The 20,129-nt window shown below is 44.6% G+C and overlaps 1 protein-coding gene and 1 pseudogene across 2 annotated transcripts in view; one reads left to right on the top strand and one right to left on the bottom strand.

The window, feature by feature from the left end:
* Positions 1-20,129, bottom strand: part of DGKB (diacylglycerol kinase beta) — a 1,940,047-nt gene that overhangs the window by 1,455,300 nt on the left and 464,618 nt on the right. The window lies entirely within an intron of this gene.
* On the top strand, positions 15,913-17,767 carry LOC146789215 (uncharacterized; annotated as a pseudogene).

Here is a 20,129-nt window from a genome sequence, read left to right as displayed (position 1 = left end):
GCCACTTTAAGCCAGTTCCCAGACGCAGGTTGTCTCTCACTGGACCTCTGACAAGCGTTTGATACGCTAAGTTGGGAGTACATGCTAATGGTGCTGGGCCGGTATCACATACCAGTAGACAATCTAAAATTGGTCAGGCTAGTATACACTGCACCGAGTGCTCGTGTAGGAACGGGCAAGTATATCTCTAGTGAAAATGCAATTTATAGGGGCACCAAGCAGGGACACCCACTTTCCCCATGCTTTTTATATTAGCACTGGAGCCACTAGCCCACAAACTACACCTCTCTGCCCAGGACTGGGGCATACCTGTTGGTCCGACGATCCATGCTGCATCACTTTATGAAGATGATATCACATTATATACTTGCGACCTACACAGCGGGCTCCCAGGGGCTGCGTTTCTCTTTGCTGAGTTTGGCAGAGTGTCGGGACTATGTGTAAACTTTGACAAATCAGTAGCATTCTCCTTCAGAAACACTAATGCCCCGCATATGATCAACTTTCGGGACAATAACGTACAGATGGCCCCAACCATGTTCAAGTACCTAGGAGTGAGGATATATAGCACACAACAGGATACACTGGACGGCAACATCCAGAGCACAATAGCCGCATTACGGTCACAGAGAGTGTTCTGGATAACGCTACGGTTGTCTACCACGGGGCGAGTGGCCATAGCGAAGATGGTCATGCTACAATGGGTATTGTAATACTTCACAACGCTCCCAACACTAATCCCCATAAAGGTGTTCCAAGTGCTGGACTCCCTGCTGACGGAGTTAATATGGGGCGTAGGTAGGCTCTGAGTAAGCCAGAAAAAACTACAATTCCTGACAACAGCTGGAGGACTGTGAGTCCCAGTTTATAGGGCCTCCTGCATAAGGAGTCAGCTGCAATGGCTCTCATACTGGCTAGCTGGCAGCAACTTGCAAGAAATTGCCTACACGCCCAGAATGCTAGAGCAGGGAAAGTTGCATGCAACGCTACATAGTACGCTCCCAATTGACAGTGCTGAGTCACCAATACTGCAAGTAGCCCTGCGGTATTGGAAACATGCGTTAAAACATACACTGCCACGTTTTTCGTATCCGCCTAACACCCCGCTGCTGGGACTACCCATACCAACAGGCACAGTCACACGGGGACAACTGGCTGGGTGGAACGATGGAGGGATAACCACAGTGGGGGCACTGTTCAATTAGGGAATCCTGCTGTCACACGCAGACTTTGCACATACCCATGGTCTACTGTATACCCTTTTTCTGCTACAATCCGGGGTGGCACATTACGTTAAACAGGTGTGGGCCCCAGACGGACAGGAACCGCCAACAAATGAGCTAGTACATGTGCTACACCTAATGGGTAATGGGTAGACATCTGACAAAATGGATATACACAGGTATTAGATAGACACAGTCCTCCCCTCTAGGGGCTCTGCAAGCCAAATGGGATACAGACATGGGAGAGGAACTAACAGACAGAGAGTGGGTGTCACCTCTAACTTACCCAATGGCAGTCTTGCGCAATGCACGCTTCAAATGTATCCTATAAATGATTATGCAGAGGGCATATTTACCACCCCACAGGCTCCACAAGATGTTCACCACAGCTGCTTCAAATTGCCCGAGATGTATAGATGCAGGGTTCATCCATATGCTATGGGCCTGTCCAGTGTTGACAAACTACTGGGCGCAGATAGCACAAATACTGGCAGATGTTGTAGGTGGACAGTCATGGAACACAGCAAAAAGCTCCATACTCGGGCTATATATATACCCAAAGGGATACAAGGTTCAGGCACGCTTTGCAGACTTAGCGCTAATACTAGCTAAAAGACACATCATGAAGAGGTTGGAAAGCAACTAAGCCACCAAAAATAGAGGCATGGAAAGAGGAGGTAGAGAAGTGGAGCCTAGCTGAAAGTGCTACAATACGCAAAACGGAACAGCGAGGGCAGCATAAAATTCCCATAGAAATAGCTTGGGATATGCTACAGGAGGCCTTCAAATCATGGGATGAGACCGCACAATTGGCAGATGACCCTACAAATGACACACCATAGACATCAGGGCAGGCCACCTATGCTGCTAACACATCACAGCACAGCTAGTGCACGGTTCAGAGCCACTTAAGTCAGATGCACAGACAACATGTACATGGTAACCTAGGAACTAGATGCTGAAAATAGAACTGTGTTGTTTGTTAATGTTTCCTGTAAAAAATGCCATGGATGCTTCCTCTATAATCCAGACTAGATACCAATTGTGATGCCCGGTTAGTGGGGTGGGTGGAGGGGGATCCAGAGTTGTTTGATTGGACTTAATTGATATATGTACTGCCTGTAAAAATTATTATATACAATTAATGCATGGCGTGTTGAGATGTAACACGAATAGGACAAGTTATGTAAATGAATACAATGGAGCCAGAAGATGGCGACTGTATAGCAATATGGTAACTGTAACACTTGCATTGTGATAACTGTACATGTATGCTCATGAATCAGAAGAGGGGCTAATTGTACAAGTATGTTCACTTGAAAAACTCAATAAAGTTTGTTTAAAAAAAAAGATGTTGATCAGATGACATGGAGCCATCTCAAATGGAATGCTTCCAAAATGGAAATACTCAAATGTGGCAAATTGAAAAATTATGACCCACTTGCCGCCTGGCCTGACGATCTGGGACCACATCCTAAAGTATCTAAGGAAGTAAAAACCTTGGAATTACCATGGATGCCAAGCTATCAGTAAATGCCCAAGTGCACAAATTAGCAAGATCAAGCTTCATTTGTATGAAAACTCCGCAACAAATCTTCCCCCACCTGGGATTTCCACACAAAGTCCAGGCTACCATCTCTATTGTACTGTCTAAACTTGATTACGCCATTGGCCTCTACCACGGATGATCTTTATCAACTATGAAAAGACTACAACAGATTCAGAACTCTGCTGCCCCACTACTCCTACATGTAAAGCCACAATCCCACATCGTCCCCGCCTTGAGGGCCCTACATTGGTTACCGGTGGCCAGAAGATCCACATTCAAGCTGCTTTGTATCACGCACAACGCAATATATGGAACAGGGCTGCTTTTCATCAGGAATAAAATCCCCAAATACATTCAACAAAGGAACCTCTGCTCCAGATTGGCACCTTGCCTCAAAATATCACGATCCAAGAAAAAAACATGGGTGGCACAAACTAGTCTGTCCAAGCAGCCAAACTATGGAACTCACTGCCCCAAACAAAAGATCCATGTATATAGATCACTGCATAGTTTTATTAAAAGCTTTTTCATTGGATGCACATATCACAATATGTAAATGTTATCAAAACTATTTATCTACAATTGCTTCACTATTGAATTATTGAAAAGAAAATAAACACACACAAATTAGCTTAAATTATAGCAACACTTGAAAGTCTGAGTTTATTAGATACAATGTAAATCTTGATATATTACCTTCCTTACACATGTATACCTTCCCTCTACTTAGAGATTTATAAATGTATTATTTTACTCCTACTGTAAAAAAGAAAACAAACACATTTGAGTCTCTCCACTGCACTGCCCTATGTTTTACCCTATACCTCTCTCACTATATCCTCTACCTCCGCTCTCTGACTCATCCCTAACCTCATTCTACTACTATGATCGCCCAAACAACCCTTTCTAAATTCTTCCCTCATGTCTCCCTCTTTAGACTAATCCGACACCTTATTTTACCATTATGATCTCTCTAATCCATTTGTAGAGACTCTTCCCTCCTCCATCTCTCCTTTACTTATCCCAAACCTCCTTCTACTACTGTGATCACCCATTAAACACTTTCTAGAAACTTCCCTCTTCCATCCCTCCATTCTCCTTTTTTAATCCAACTAACAGACTCACATGACCACCACTCAAAATAATCCATATTTCTATTTAATAATTCACCACTAATCCAGTTTGGGTTCCAGAGTAGCGTGCTTCTCTCAGAAAAGAGTTTTGATGTTTCTTCAAGGGTAGTAAGTACTGCATAAATACAATTCCAATTCCATTCCATGAAGACCCAACACTTCCTAAACAAACTGCCCCATAAAGCATAGTACTAGCAACATGCAGATGATACTTATTTGCAAGAGTTGCTGTATCTGCTCTAAACACTTCTGCATACCTTCATGTCTAGACCCTACTGAAAGACCATTGCAAAATAAATGTGCAACCCCGCAAACTGCATTTATGATCCTGCATGCTTCCTACATAAGCAACATCATCCAACCACGTTCTATTAACAATGTACAACTATCTGAATTGCCTCTTGTTTGACCACCAGAAAGCATTTTGAGCCCAATGTCAACTGGGTATTGCGTTCAATACAAATAATAAAATAAAGTTCACATTTATACTGCTGACTCTTAAGATGCCCACATTTAATTTACATTTCTGGCATCTTATATTTGACAGTGGGCAATAGAAATGTGTAAGAGATTTGCCTTAGTGCCATCTGGAGTCAATGCCACAGTGGAAGAAGGGAGTAGTTCACTCAGAACCACAATTAGTCATCTAGAGGTATGATTAAGTTTCACTATGCAAGCATAGCTTTTCGTAGATCATGAATATTTGGCTCCCAACATAATGCATGGCTTCAAATTTCATTTAACCTACAACTCACCAGACTTGATTTGATGCACAAATAGCTCATGATTTCTGGAGTTAGAAGTGTAGCATGTCATTTTCTATCAATGTTAGATTATTCAGGAATATTTTGTGAGTTTTGAATGCGAGTACATAACTTGCATCACTTTTTTATCATGACTGACTCAACAATAGAGGCCTTATGTACCAATTATTACTTCCAAAATCCTTGCAAGAATTGCATGGAATAGCCAGGGGGGGATACTATTTGAGCTGTGGGTGTTTGCAGTAGTATTGGGATTTGCGTCTCTCAGCCAAACTGTAATCAGTGCATTTTATTTTAGTCTTCTAAAAGCCTATGTGGTGCTTCTACTTGCTGCTCTAGTTGTCAGGAGGTGAGGGTTCTAGTGAATAACTAGTTTTTGATATTCACTTTTCTTAGATTTTTAGCCATTTTCATGTTTATTTGAGGTCCTTACTGAGATTTGTTCTTATCCATTATCCATTACCCCGAGTTCTGGTGTTTCCATATCCCCTGTCTGTTATTTTCCAAAGTGTCTTTCTCAGGTGTTTTTTTTAAAACACACCCAAGCAATGGGTATTGTAACTTGGGATGTGGTGGTTCCGTGTCAAGGGCTTACAGTTAAACAGAAAGGAGTCATTTGACGGGCATTTAACAGGAGAGTAGTTGATTGCAACATAAGGAGTTGTGCCAGGATCATTGTCTATCACCAGTGAATTACGACTGAATTTCCTTCTAGGTGAATAGTCCATCCACTGTCACTGGCATGGAATGTTTTTACGATGGACCTTTCTTCTAAAAGAGAATCATTGGCCATGGATTTTCTTAGTTGCTTGCAATGATAGAGGAGGGCTTAGTGGCTTGAAACAACAAACGTATCAACTAGTATTGAGATTTTAGGGGCATATGTCCTGTACATAAGAACTTAACGCCACTATAGCGTAAATGTTTTGACGTTACGGCGTTCTTTTTTATCACCGTCTTTACAAGTTGCCGCTAACCCAGTTAGCAGCACTTTTCTGGTGTAAACGTGAATTTTTAAGATCGCCTCTTCTTTTAGGGGGACTTAACAAAATTGAGATGCAAGGTGGGCGTTCTCGTGCAAAAACTACTGCTAACCCCACTTCGAGATATTTACAATGAATTTCCCATATGGCGATAACCCTCCAAAATTACTGTTAAGTCCAGTTAGAGGCAGTTTTTTAAAACAAGAAAATAGCTGGTCTTAAAATTGGTGCAGTCACTTTGGGCCTCAGTTCAGAGGCTTTGGTGCTGGACTGCAAGGAAAGTTGCTGCGCTGCCCTGGGACAAAACAATGGGCAGGAATGCACACTATCAATAAGATAGGGCACCTCATTCATTAAAAAGGAGCATAGCTGCGACAAAACAGTGTTGCAACATTTTTCACTGCACCCTGGGATATTGGTGAATTTATATTCATGCCTGGAGAGTACATTGGAGGAACTAATTAGGGGTGGTCTGATAGGTAATTAAGTGGGAAGAAGAGATCTACCATGTGTGTACCAACAGTCTCCACCTAGCCTGTTGCATATGAACGAGGTGCTCCTACATAAATACAAATTTGCATTTGAATTCTTTTTGACTATAAATGCAGCATGCGAATCTTAGCAGTCACTTATATTTTGCAAATGTAGCTCTAAACATGGTGTGTATGCCAGTTTCTGGTCTAAAGATTCTTGTATGAAGCTTGAAAGGTATTGCAGCACTGTATTTCATTTTGTTGTGTGTTTCCCGGTATACACCCATATTCAGCACTGTTGTCTCTGGGACCTTTTATTCGGGGCATGTTCCATTCCAGTGGTGTGTGTGCGTTTTTATTTGGACTAAGGCCACATTGGGCTGTGCTGACATTTTGTTCACCAACTTGATTTTCCTACTGCCTCAGAACTACCGGGAGTTCATTCTCCATTAATGTATGGTGTCAAGTCACTGCTCCCTGTGCACATCCTACAAAGCTTGCCTCTTTCTCACTGTTTAACCCTTTCTCTGATGGCATCCAGGCAAGAGTCCAAATAAAGTGCAGAGAAATTAAGGGTGTATTACTGTGATAATGTTCCTGTTTGTGCCCCATACAGTCTAGGGCCAGGACCGAGGCTATTTCCACAATTGCTAATATTTCTAGATTTTTTTGTTCCCACCTCTGTCCTCTTTTCCTAAATCTAAATACATCACTTTGAAAGGTGTGCAAATATTGACCCCACACAAGAGGGGTTTACCTCCTCAACCTAAGTTGACACCATATACTACTGTGGTTCCAATTTTTATATACACTGGATGGTACCTTAGCTGCCTCTTGGTTGATCTCATACTCTCAGCTCTGTGATTTCTATTTTTAATCCTCTTGGGATTCACCAGTATGACTTCAGGGTTGATTTTTTAGACTCTTAGGGGCAGATTTACAAGCCCCTTGCGTGACTTTTGCGCTGCAGTTACGTCGCTTTTTTGACACAACAGCGGCGCAAACAATGCGGCCAATTTACAACGTGACGCATCTAGGGAGATGCGTCACGTTGTAAAGCCCTGCGTCACATTATACCTGCGTCAGGTATAATGTATGCAGGGTGGGCGTTCCCACGCAGGAAGGCCTCGTAAAAGTGACTCAGTGAAATCTACAAGATTTCACTGCGCCACTTTTAGGATGCCACTGCATCAAAACCTTACGCCTGCTTCAAGCAGGCGTAAGTAGTGACACAGTGTAGTGGGAATAGGCCTCAACACGCATTGTTGGAGTTGCGTCGTGCTTGCGACGTGACTCCAGCAAATGTGTGACTTTTCTGGCAACAGATGCGTCAGAATTTCTGATGCATCTGTCAATCCTTGCGCCATAGTGCGCCGTATTGTAAATGCGGCGCATCCATGGTGGCGCAAGGGTTTCTAAGGGTGGTGCAGGGAAAGTGACGCATCTGTACAGATGCTTCACTTTCTTGTAAATCTGCCCTTTAATGTTGTTACCTTCCATGGTTGCACCATCACTATACTTGAGTATTGCCTCTTAGCCCCACCTGTAAGATGTCTAAATAAAAGTCAATGAGTCATGCATACCTACTATGGTATCTGAATTATTATTTCTGGGGTAACACTTTCCTGTCTTCTGGGGTCATGCCATAGATTCACTGCTATGATGGCTGCTGAACTTCCATAGGCTGCTCCTTTGCTCTTTTTGGTTTGACCCATAGACCCATAAATTAATGCCTATGTTATCTATTTTAATATTCCCCACATTCTACCTTACCCACTTATACCCCCACTCCATACATGTGGTGTCTATATCGACTGTTCTTTGGGCTTTGCCATCATGGCTTCAGTCTCTACCTTTTAGACTTTTTCTGTTTTTATCTTCCATGGTTGCTCCATAACCAAATTTAAAGTTTGTCAAAAAGTCTTATCTAAACCTCTTTTGGGTTATGCAGACCCTCCATGGTGGCATTGTTTTATTTTTCTTAGGTAATGATTTGATTACTGCAGGATCTACAACATAGATCCACTACTGCAGTGCCTATTTTAAGATGCCTTCCTAATCCTATTTGGGTTGTGCCTTCACAACAGTTGGATTTGCAACAGACCTACTACTGTGGATCCACTTAATTCCCATGGTGTATGCCTTCACTGTTTCTGGGTTACCTTTCGTCTCACTACAACGGCTTCTGTTTCTCTTCCATTTCTCATCAGCCTACTAACCTCTCAGTGTCTAACCCTCCTTGGGCGTTTTTGAGCTATAGGTCACAAACGGTTTCACGAACCTTATGCACCTTCAGAAATATCACCCAGTCTTAAACCCACGTTCTAATAATTACATTCAACCTGTAAATCGTATTCACTGTCAGTCTTCAACCTACAATGTATCCAAGCCATTCTGATAGCTGAGTATTAATGTCTATCTACAAAAAAAGCAAGCTAAATCATATATCCAGAACCATCTCAAAACAAAGAAGCAAGGTGCTCCAGAGTGAACATATTATCCTTCCACCCAAGCTGCTCTTAGGGCCTAAGGCTTGTTCCCAGGCCCTTTCCACAATCACTAATGTTCCTTAATTTTCAGAAATTCCACAAAAACCCAAATCAGAAACATTCTCCAAGTGATATCCAAGTGTTCCTGGTGTCTGATTTCTGAAACGCCTGATGTAATCACCACTTCTTGACTCAAAACTGGAACCTCCATCAGGACTCCCCCAATAAAGAATCCAAGTGGTGTTGTTAGCTTGACATCCACCACTTTAGAGTGAAACAACACAATTCACAGGATATGATTAGAACAGACAAATAATTAAGATTATAAATACACCAGAGTAAATAAATCATCACAGGCACAACAAACATTAAATGGTCCTCTGGACCTGAAGGTTTTCTCCAGCACAATATTCAACATTTAAGAAGGAAATATGAAACAAAATTCCACAGACAGGACTAGAAACATTCTCCCACTTCTTTAAACCTCCTCAATTATGCTAACTTCCTATCCCTTTGCCCCTCCCTCTTTTTGTCAGTCCTTCTTGTTTATTAAATAATTCCACCACCAAATGTTCACAAAATTCTTCCCTCTCCTTTTACTCCTTCACTTTAATCTTGCCATACTATGCATATACTCTTCGCTCTCCTTTCTATTCTCTTTTACCATCTTGCTGCCGCCTGTTTGAAATTACAAGGTTACACTTCTTTCCACACTAATGTTTGACACTTTCAAATTCTTTCCTCGGCCCCTAACCTTCAACTTTGTTGCCTCTTCCCCATATCTATTACTCTCCTACTTTCCTCCCTTCCAGCTGGCATTCAATCTATTCTGTACATCACACCTAATTCTAATCATCTACACATGTGAACCTCTGCAACTCTCATCATGCGTAATTCATGACTATTTTCATTCCTCACTTCCAACCCCCAATTACTTTTCACACCCCTTCTCAATTCTTGCTCCAGTAACCTCTCATTATTCAACTCTTGACTTCACATACCCTGATTCCCCTTTGAACACATGCCCTAAAACCTCATCTTTTCTTCTTTCTTGACCTTCTTTGCATGCTTTTATTAACCATTTAATGTCACTTTAACTTGTCATCCCACGTCTACCCCCATTTCAACCCAATCAGTTAACATACATACTGTCTCCTACCATCCAAGTCCCAAAACCTACTTTCTGTGTCTTCATGAACACAAGATCTTTGAACAGAAACACATGGACATTTTTCATCTGATCACAGACTCTCACTTTTGCTAATTTGTTATCCCTCAGTTTTGGTTTTCATGGTGTGGCACCAATCCTACATTTAGCCATACCCAAAGGGCACAAAACCCTTATGACAAAAAAACACCCCTCAGTAAAGACTGCAAAAAACATAGCTTTGTCCTCAAACTCTTTACCTATAAAATCAATCTGTAAACTATAATGAGCGAGAATATCTGTTGAACCTTTATTTCCCCACACTATCTTTCACAACTTCATTTCTTCTTGATTGTAAACCTCCATCATATAATGTAGGTAGCTAAATACCGGCCGGTTACGGCTGAAAATCGGTAATTTTCCCATTACCGACCGGTATTTAGCCCTTTCTAATGTAGGAGGCAGGTTTTAAGCATTCGGGGCCATATGTAGGTAGCTAAATACCGGCCGGTAACGGCCGAAAATCGCTAATTTTCCCATTACCGACCGGTATTTAGCCCTTTCTAATGTAGGAGGCAGGTTTTAAGGATTCGGTAATTTACCGAATCCTTATTTTAAGGAATCGGTAAAATACCGAATCCTTATAAGCTATGTAGGAGGCACTCATGTATTTTTGCATTCAGGATTCGTTATTTACCACCAACTACAAGTTGGTGGTATATACCGAATACCTTTAAGAAAGCAATAATTTGCTTTTCTCAAGGTGCCATGTGGCAGACATACATGCCCTTAGGGCATGTATGTGCGCCACATGTGCACACATACATGATTCAGGGGTGCAACAGGGTGTCAATGTGACACCCTGCCACCCTTGAATATGCTCCCCCTATTACCGATTCGGTATTTACCGAATCGGTAATAGTGAATGGCTTCCCATTCATTCCTATGGGCCTCCAGGCCGATAGGAATGAATGGGAAGGTGATTCCTTATTACCGAATCTGTATTACCGATTCGGTAATAACGAATATTACCGATTCGGTATTTTTTACCGAATTATTAGCTACATATGAAATTCCGATTCCTAAATACCGAATCGGTAAAATTCGGTATTTAGGAATCGGTATTTCATATTTACCTACATCTGGCCCTTAATCCTTTATTTGAAAACCTTTTTACTGATGCACTCTCCAAGACCATCTCATCATTGAATTTAATGTTATTAATCGATTGTTCTTTGATCCTTTAACAAAGATGGGTATACACTGAACACCAAATTTGAAATCTAAACCGTACCACGGTGACCGAAGTGTAAAGTTTTCTTGGCAGCCCACAATATAATCCAATTAAAACTCCATGTCTCTTGACCTCTAAGAAAGCCATCTGTTCCAATCCCTAAAATAACTGTCAGAGGCTGGAAAAAGCGGGATCTTTCCAGCTTATTTGATCAACCTATTTCTTTCTATCATATCAACCTAATAATGGAGGTTCAACAGTTCCAATTTAGCCTGACACTTACCCTTGACAACAACATCCCATTGAACACTATTACAACCTCCAGTCAACATCAGAAACCTCGCTGGATGGCACTTGAGATAAAATCTCTCAACATAAATAAAATATCTCTAGACAAGCAATGAAATAAAAAAACATTTTAATAATGGTCTGAAAGTACCAGTGGATACAAGTAAACACCCAGATATCGGCCATGACACAGCACATAATCATTGTTGCTTAAACCGCCATGTGTCCAAACAGGATATAAGGAATAGGGCGTGGTGGGGGTCAGTCTTGGGGACCAGGGGTGTGTGGGCATGGAAGGGAGAGGGGATAAGAGAGAAAAGAGGCAGAAGTAGGGAAAGGGCCTCGTAGTGTCAGGGAGAGATAAGGGGATGCCATAGCAGGGGTGGCCCAGTGGCAGTGCCACCCCTCAAGATGCCCAGTGGGGAAGATATAGGTGCCTAGGATCATGGCTAGCTTGCCTAACAGTAATCCTGACAGTGATCAGCGGCTGTCTCCTTGAAAGAAGGACGACTGTGTGTGAAGGAAGGTCTCCACCTTGTCTTGCCGATTATAAATGAGTCACTCATACGAGGCCGTCTTATACAGTTTTATGAGCAATTCCTTATGTGTGAGTAGGAGTGGGGAGCACTAGTGCCAGAGAACACGAATGTTACTGTCAAGGTGAGTTCGCTGTGGCATGAAGCATGAACAGAGACCGTTTGAGCAGCTCAGGGATTGCTCTTGTCTAGTGCCACATGGAGCTGACAGCCCCCTCCAAGGGGTGGAGCGCCGTACATTCACACAGTGTCACATGGTTGCAAGGGGCACTGTCGACATCTTTTAGTTAGCATGAGCCAGGGAGCCATGATCCTGCTTTTGTGCACGTTACTAGACGCTTTCTCTTATACAAGACTATTTACAATTTTCACATGAGAACTGTCTGCTGTGATCGTTCTCCGCTTATTCCTGGAGTTTAGTCTGAACATTGGAAGTAAGGTCAATCAACAATGCCCCTTGGTAATCTGTTCTGGTCAGGCCCAGGCAGATGGACAAAACATACCTTACAGCTGCTGTCTGAGGAATACTTGTATTTTGATATTATGGGACTGCATGTTTAACACAGGCACACTTGGAGAGGGACCATTCCAGGTAGAAGAGCAATAAGCACCTGTCATGTAGGAATACGATCTATGTCCTAAAGGTGTGGGGTCTGCTGACAAAGCCCTGAAATCTTCTATCTTTTTATCTATAATACTTCATGTTCAGTCCACTGGGAGGGAGCTTGGGCACCGTAGTCCGGTTTCCAATGTCTTTGTAAGATGACATCTCCCTTCAGAATATATGGACTTGCTGTTATGCTGACAATATTTGTATTATGCATTATTACGCTAGTAATGGCATGTATACTGCATTTTAGAGCACGTTAGTTGAAATAAATATTTTAGACTAATTCTGTGACTCTGTCAGATCTTGTTGTGGACAGGTACGAGAGAAGTGAGCGAAAGGGGTGTCTTGTTACCACGATTCCTAAGAGATCCGGGAGTGTTGTGCTCTGGGTTGTCTAATCATTTGTTTCTCCATTTGTGAGTAGCGAGTGAGACACTATAGCTAGTCAGTCCTGGGCTCATGGGTACTAAGGCGGTAGGAAGGCATAGCCCCTATACACTGAGGTCCCATAATCCTGTGCATAGTTCTGTGTATGTGCAGAATCCCTACAACAACAGGATGTGCACCATGTCACAGCATGTGTTGTCGCAACACAAACAGTTGAAGTAGGGTAGCAACCCTCATGCCCTAAGTTTCGTTGGGCTCCAGTGCCAATTGTTAAGTGTCTGAAAGAGGCAGAACTTGATTCTGGCTTCCATGTCTAATGGCTTAGACTGTCCAGCAGCTCCATCCAATCCTCTGCTTCATACCGCACCTGAAGCCATGCCTGATACCTGACCTGCAGGCTCTCCAACAGAGGTAGGGAGTACAGATGCCAGATCAAGAAGCTGTAAAAGCCTGATATCTTCCCTCTAAAGTGTCCCCGTGTGTTAAGATAGGACACCATCGAGGAGGGCGGGAGGACCCAGGGCTAGGGACCTGAAAAAGTGGGGCAGCTCCATCTATTTCTACTGCTGAACCGGTAGATGGAAATCCTTGGGAAGCATTTTCAAGGATTTAAGTGCCCCCTGGGAAAGCACATGTAGCATCCCTGCATCAGGCCATTGACCCCAAATCAGCATCTTGCCTCCAATGCGGATGCCGGTATTGCCCATAAAGGTGCCTGATCATGGAGGTAGGTATCCACTGAGAGAAGCCTATGGGCTTGCATCCAGGTCTTGGCCATAGCCTGAATCACGGGTTTCCCTGAAGCAGGTTTGGAGGCATCGTATTTGTAGAGTGAGTGCATCCCCCTCGGACAACTCAAAATTTTGTGCTCAATCGCAACCCACAATGGAGGGTCCTGAGACTGTGGGTGCATGTAGGCAAGCTGTGCCAGGTGCAAGGCCATGTAGTGGTGTTCTACCGAGGGAAGACCCATGCCACCACATGATCAGTGGCTAAATGCCTGCCTCTGGCCACTCGGCGTTCACCTTCCCCCAAATTAAGGGCTTGACACCCCTGTCCACCGACCTCAAGAACTTCCTAGGATGCAGGTAAACCTGGGAAGGTTCACCATTTTGACAGCCTGCATCCTACTCCACAAGGAGAGGTTGAGTTGAGACTACTTGTCGTAGTCAAATTTTGCTCATCTGAGTAGGGAAACTGGTCTAAAGCTACCTCTAAGAAGGGGATCGTTCTCTGGCTTGGGGGAGACCACGATCAGGGCAATGATCAAGATGGGACCAAGGGAACCCATGTGCTCAGCTTACTGGAAGGCCTCCTAGAGGGAGTCCACCATCTTCTCCCTTGTCCACTTATACAACAGGGGCCTTGTGGTATGGGAGTTTGGATATAGATTGCGCTACTATGCCTTGGTAATTTCCCCCAAAGCAGGTCCCTGCCTGACTCGTTGAGGCAGAGCGGATGGACACCGTCAAAGAGAATGTTTAGCCGGGTGGGGTCTGGAGTCACTTTGTGGATGTAGGTGTCCCGGTAGAAGGCATCAAACTCAATTTGCAATGTCCTGTGGCCAACTGAGGATACGACCAGTAGCAGTTTTGATGGTCAGGTTAGCCATCATAAACTCTCTTTGTCTCAATTGTGCCGCCAGTACATTATCCGCCTTCTCTTCCTACTCATAGTGGCAGCCCTTCAGACTCTGCAGCACATACTCTGCCTTGGCGGCATAAAGTGTGTTAAGGTCCATATGAGCATTTTCCAAGCGGCACCTGAGGTGGCTGACAGGCCCTCAATGTACAAGAGTGTTAGGATTGCTATGGTGCCCTCCAGGATCCTCTGCTGCTCCACCTTTTTGTTTTTTGGAGAGAGCAGCATCTCTAATCAGTTGTCTGCTAATGATCACCTTGTTTGCAATCCACAGTGTTCATACCAAGGTTTTGAACCCCTGGATATGGTCCAAGTAGGTGGTGACATGAGACCGAAGCTGGACCTTGCACTGAGGAAGCCTGTGACAGGAAATTTGAGATGTCATGTCTTGTGACCTGGGATTATCACCCCAGATCAAGAAAAAAGAGGATTGGAGAGTGGTCTGATATCATGCCCTCGATGATACAAGTATCCTGTGACAGGGCGACCATCACCTTGGAGAAAAGAAAGTAGCCCAAGTCAGTGGGTGCATCAGTCCGGCCCCACTCCAGACTTCAGCGGGAGCGGGATATGTTGCACCTTCTATCCTGCATGAGCTCGACTATTGCTCTGTCCTTTGTCCTTGCTTTGTCCTTACCACACTGCGACCTGGTCAATCTGCCCTGACATCTGCCCCTCGGGGCATCGGTCTTCGACAGCAGAAAAAGACGAGTCCACCAGCAGGATGGCAGCAGCCGACTCAACATGGGCCCTGTCCATTCCCGGCTCTTGGAGACCCTCCAAGAAAGACTGCAGCTCCTCCGGGTCATGAAAAACCTTGGATTTGCATCCTTCACGGTCCACATCTGTGCTGGTTTGAAGAGGCCAAAGTTTATGTCACATTTACGCAGTTGAGGCTTGAGGGTTAAAAAGGTCTCTTTTCATTCATCTCCCTGGAGAAGTCCGCAGATCTTATGGCTACCACAGTCATACAGCCCATGGGAGTGGGCTGCAGTCAAGAGTTGTCATACCTGCTGATGATGGAGGAAACATGCTATGAGGGGCCATGCCCTGTCTGGTGCTGCAAGTCTGTTTTGTCCAATTCTGTAAGCTCTCTGTTTCTTTACAGGTGGAGAGAAGATAAGCCCCATGAGGGCGGGAGGAGGCCCGGAGGAAGCAGCAATCATTGTTTCCTTCCACCCATTCGGAAAGCTGAAGAAGCAGACATTATAATTATCCCTGTGACGCCTATCTTCCAGGCCAACAATTTTGTTAGAAAGACACCAGAGTTCTGAGTTTCTATCCAGGGCATGGTTGAGTTTCTTATCCAGCACCGACAGACGCCGCTCTATCCCCTCCACTCTGCCATGGAAACTGGTGGTGTCTGCCCAAATAGATTGGAGATTGGACTTCTTAGCATCCATGACTTCCAGGTGGCAACCCACTGTTGTGAATTCCTTAGGGATCTGGTTCATCATGGTGTCCGGGAATGCAGCGGAAGGGGCAGATGCAGGGCTGCTCAAGAAGCAGCCTCGGTGAGGAGCAGCTGCCAGGATGCCTTGCCGAAGACCATTGTGGTCTCTACAGAGTATAGATGAGTACAGTGCTAAAGTGAAAACACAACAAAAAAAAACATCCCAACTTAGGTAATAGAGTAAAACTGAATTAATGATTTGATACCAAAATGACAAAAATCCAATCAGTTGGACCGGAGGTATGCAGTTTCAAACTTTTAAGTTAAGTACACCACCTAAAAGGACACAGGGCCACTGGTGGTTATCTGGTCATGCAAAACCAGGTGAAAGTCACAAGTTCAGGCCAACCGTGATGGAGTGGGAGTTAGATACAGAAACCAGGTTAGTCCAGCAGGAAAAGTTACTTTCTTAAGTCCAGTGCGAAGAGTTCCATTCGCGGTGTGGAGGAGGCGACGAGGAGCATGGCGAGTGTTGTGGATGGTCTTTGCTGTAGCTCAAAAAGCAAGCCGGGCATTACGGACGGTCATCATTGTATCTCGAAGATCATGTTGAGTGTCACAGATGGTCGTTGCTGGAGTTTCACGCCGGTAGTCCCTTTGGGCTGTCAATGCTGCAGGGAAAAATTCAGATCTCATGTTGCCTGTTGTCGACAGCAGTCGCTATAGTGCGAAGATTCTAGTTCAGGGGTACTCACTAACTTTCTCTCCGGGGCCAAATTTACAGTGTGGTTTCTGGCTGAGGGCCGCACCGGTGGGGGCGGGGCCAGTGGGGGAGGGGGCGGGGCCAGTGGGGGAGGGGGCGGGGCTAGACCCCCCCAAAAAACTATGACCATGAGGTTGAACACAGGCCCCTGCAGCGGACGCCTTTGTCCACTGAGCCACCAGACCAGGCATTCACACATATCTATCTATCTATCTATCTATCTATCTATCTATCTATCTATCTATCTATCTATCTATCTATCTATCTATCTATCTATCTATCTATCTATCTATCTATCTATCTATCTATCTATCTATCTATCTATCTATCTATCTATCTATCACTCTGTCTCCCTCCCTCTCTCTGTCTCCCTCCCTCCCTCTGTCTCCCTCCCTCCCTCTGTCTCTCTCCCTCTCTCTCGCTCTCTCCTTCTCTCTATCACTCTCCCTCTCTCTCTCTCCGTCTCCTTCCCTCTCTCTCTCTCCGTCTCCTTCCTTCTCTCTCTCTATCTCTCTCTCTCTCCCTCTGTCTCCATCGGGAGCTTCGCGGGTGTTTCTGGGGGACTGCTGGCATTGGGGGGGGGGGGGCTGGTCCTTGCACCTTTCACAGGGGAGGCATCCCTCGGGGCAGCTGCTGTAGGACTCGGCCTCTCCACCGCAGGGGGAGTCACCTCTGCAGGGGCAAGTGTGGTGGATGCGATCAACAGCAAAATAGGCAAAGACGAAGTGGAGGGGCTCTTGAAGGAGTGTGAAAGGGGGCTGGAGAGAATCAAAGAACACATGACGGCTGCCAACCAGCTGGCGGAGGAAATCAGAGATTTGGCCGAGACTGTAAACGCGGATTTTGGGAACATGTGCTTCGGAGTCAGTCAGGCCGGCCTCCATCTCTCCAAATTAGTTAAAACCGTCCAGGTATTGAACAGTGGCCGCCTTCTAGCCAGAATAGCGGGGAGCACAACCGTAGTGTTCAGTGCTTTCTTCGTGGTGTTTGATCTGCTCAGCCTCATACACAGCGACAAGGAGCTCAGCAGGTAGGCCCCAAGTGACCTCGCAACAGCCATCCGCAAGGCAGAGGGTGAGCTAAGGGCTCTGCTCATAGAGTTGGAGGTACCTGCCCTTGAACGCACTATGCGAGAGCTGAGAAACTTCAGATGACATTCATTCCCAGGCAGAGCCAGGCACGATGAGAGGGGAGGCGGGGCCGGGCACAGAGTGGACAGAGCGCACACAGCCGCCACACCCAAGTACTTCACGGGTCTTTTAAAGACCATTTACTTGTTAATGAGGCTTTGTTGTACTTCACCTCTTCTTAGCGCCCCTGCATCTCCACTCATTCAGAGGGGAGATGCAGGGGCGCTAAGAAGAGGTGAAATACAACAAAGCCTTATTAACAAGTGAATGGCTTTTAAAAGAATCACCCGGCCCGGCCCCCATAGCTCCACGCTGCTGCAACCGGCACGATGTCTGCAAGGTCCGCGGGCCACCAAGGAAGGCTTGCCGGGCCGCTGGCGGCCCGCGGGCCGTACTGTGAGTATCCCTGTTCTAGTTCATCAGAGTTTCAATCTGGTGGTTAGCGCTGGTGACAAGATCTTACGGTGAACAGGCTGTTCACGGTCATGAAGAGTGTAAAACTTTAGGATTTCAATTTTCTTTCAAGAAGGAGCTAAACTTATGCCACACCTAGGGTCCAGGACTAGAGAAGGACCACTTGGGAATCATGACATCACTCCGGCAAAGACCAGCAGGGCTCAGGCAGGTCCAGGCAGGTAAGTAGGGCAGTTGTAGAGAGGATTCTGAAGCTTGTTGTGTTCCTATAGCTCAGAACAGGAGGTCAGTCAGTTGATCCTGGTAGTGACTTCAGCTAATGATGAAGGTTGCAGGTTCAGTGTTCCTTCTCAAATATCAGGGTAGTCCTCTGAGAGCAGGGCAGTCCTTCTTCTGTAACATACCATAACATTCACCCCAAAGTGTATCTTGGCGCTGATTAACATATGTTTATTGTATATGTAGTTTCCACAAGTCCAGGGGTGTACTGAACAGTGGGTCTGATGGTCTCCTTTTTATATCTGCTGCCCGTTTCAAAGGGGAGAAGCTTCTGGAGCTTTCCCTACAGAGGTGTCTATAATTTCTGGGCTCACTGTCTTGGTCCCAGTCTTTCTGGGGGTACCATAGGCTAGTTTGAAGTCATTTGTGTGTGTGAGCTGGGCCAGTGCCTTTAAAGTGCAAGTGTGATCGGTGACAGCACTACCACCCATCATGGCAGAGATGGCCCATCCTACCAACTGCAAGACCCTCTATTGTGATGTTGTCTGGGAGAAGTACACAAACACCAACTGACAATTTCACCTAGTTGTGTGAGCCAGGAACAGGCTGCAGGCACCAAATGGTTCAGATAAGACATTGCAGACATTTTAAAAGTGACAACTTAAAATCCAACTTTTCCATTAAGGGTTTTAAACTACAATGCCCCAAAGACCAAACATGACTTTCCTACCTGTTCCCAATCAAAATGTATTACTTATTAAATGTAATAAGGTAACCCAATGTTATCATGTGGTAGGGGTAGGCCTTGCAGTAGACCATGTAAAACTTAAGAGTACATGCTCATCTTTTTAAATACAATGCACCCAGCACTATGGACAGTTTGTGGCCTACCCTAGGGGTGACATATGTATTAAAAAAAAGGTTTTAGCCTGGCAAAAGGTTTATGTGGATGGCACAATCAGTGCTGCAGGCCGGCTAGTAGCAATTAATCTACAGTCCCTGGGTACTGGTAGTACCAATTTACTAGGGGATTAAAGGTAAACTAAATGTTCCACTTGTGTGTATGCCGGTTTTACCATGTTTAAAGGAGAGAGAACAATCACTTTAGCACTGGTTAGCAGTGGTAAAGTGCTCAAAGTCCTAAAAGCCAACAAAAAAGAAGCAGGAGAGTTGAAGAAAAAAGTTTGGGGATGATCCTGCAGGGAAGGCCCATGTCCAACATCTTCATTATTCACTGGGCATCTCTGAAGCTACTTGTCCAACTAAGGGACGTCACAAGATAAATGTTCAAGTTATAAAATCACACGCTCACAAGAACTATGTAATTCCCTAGAAAAACATTTCATCTCCAAACTTAAAAATCTGAAAAAATATTAAGACAGAAACCAAAGAGGACATGCAACTGAATTCAGACATCGCCTTGACCTCTTATCCCATTGCACAAAAGAGGGTATTCTACATCAACTATACAGTACACTAATTATTTTGCCAATTTTACAAATCCCATTAGGATCTCAAGAACACTAGCACAAATATTAAAGGAAATACTCATTAGCAGCCATCCCATCCAGACGTGTTTATAAACAATCACTGGCATCTGGAAGCTCAACCCAACCAACAACCACAATCCTTGTCAGGGTGAACCACAAAATTCACTATTTTATCTTGTACTCAACCCTCTTGTGGCTAGGCACAAAGTAATGAGGTTTAATTTAGAAGCAACGTGTAAAGTATTTAAGCAGCACACAAACAT

This window comes from Triturus cristatus, chromosome 10 (assembly GCF_964204655.1).
Source record: "Triturus cristatus chromosome 10, aTriCri1.1, whole genome shotgun sequence".
Lineage (NCBI taxonomy): Eukaryota > Metazoa > Chordata > Amphibia > Caudata > Salamandridae > Triturus > Triturus cristatus.
The sequence above is the reverse complement of the archived record's forward strand: the minus strand, read 5'-3'. Positions and strand labels throughout refer to the sequence as shown.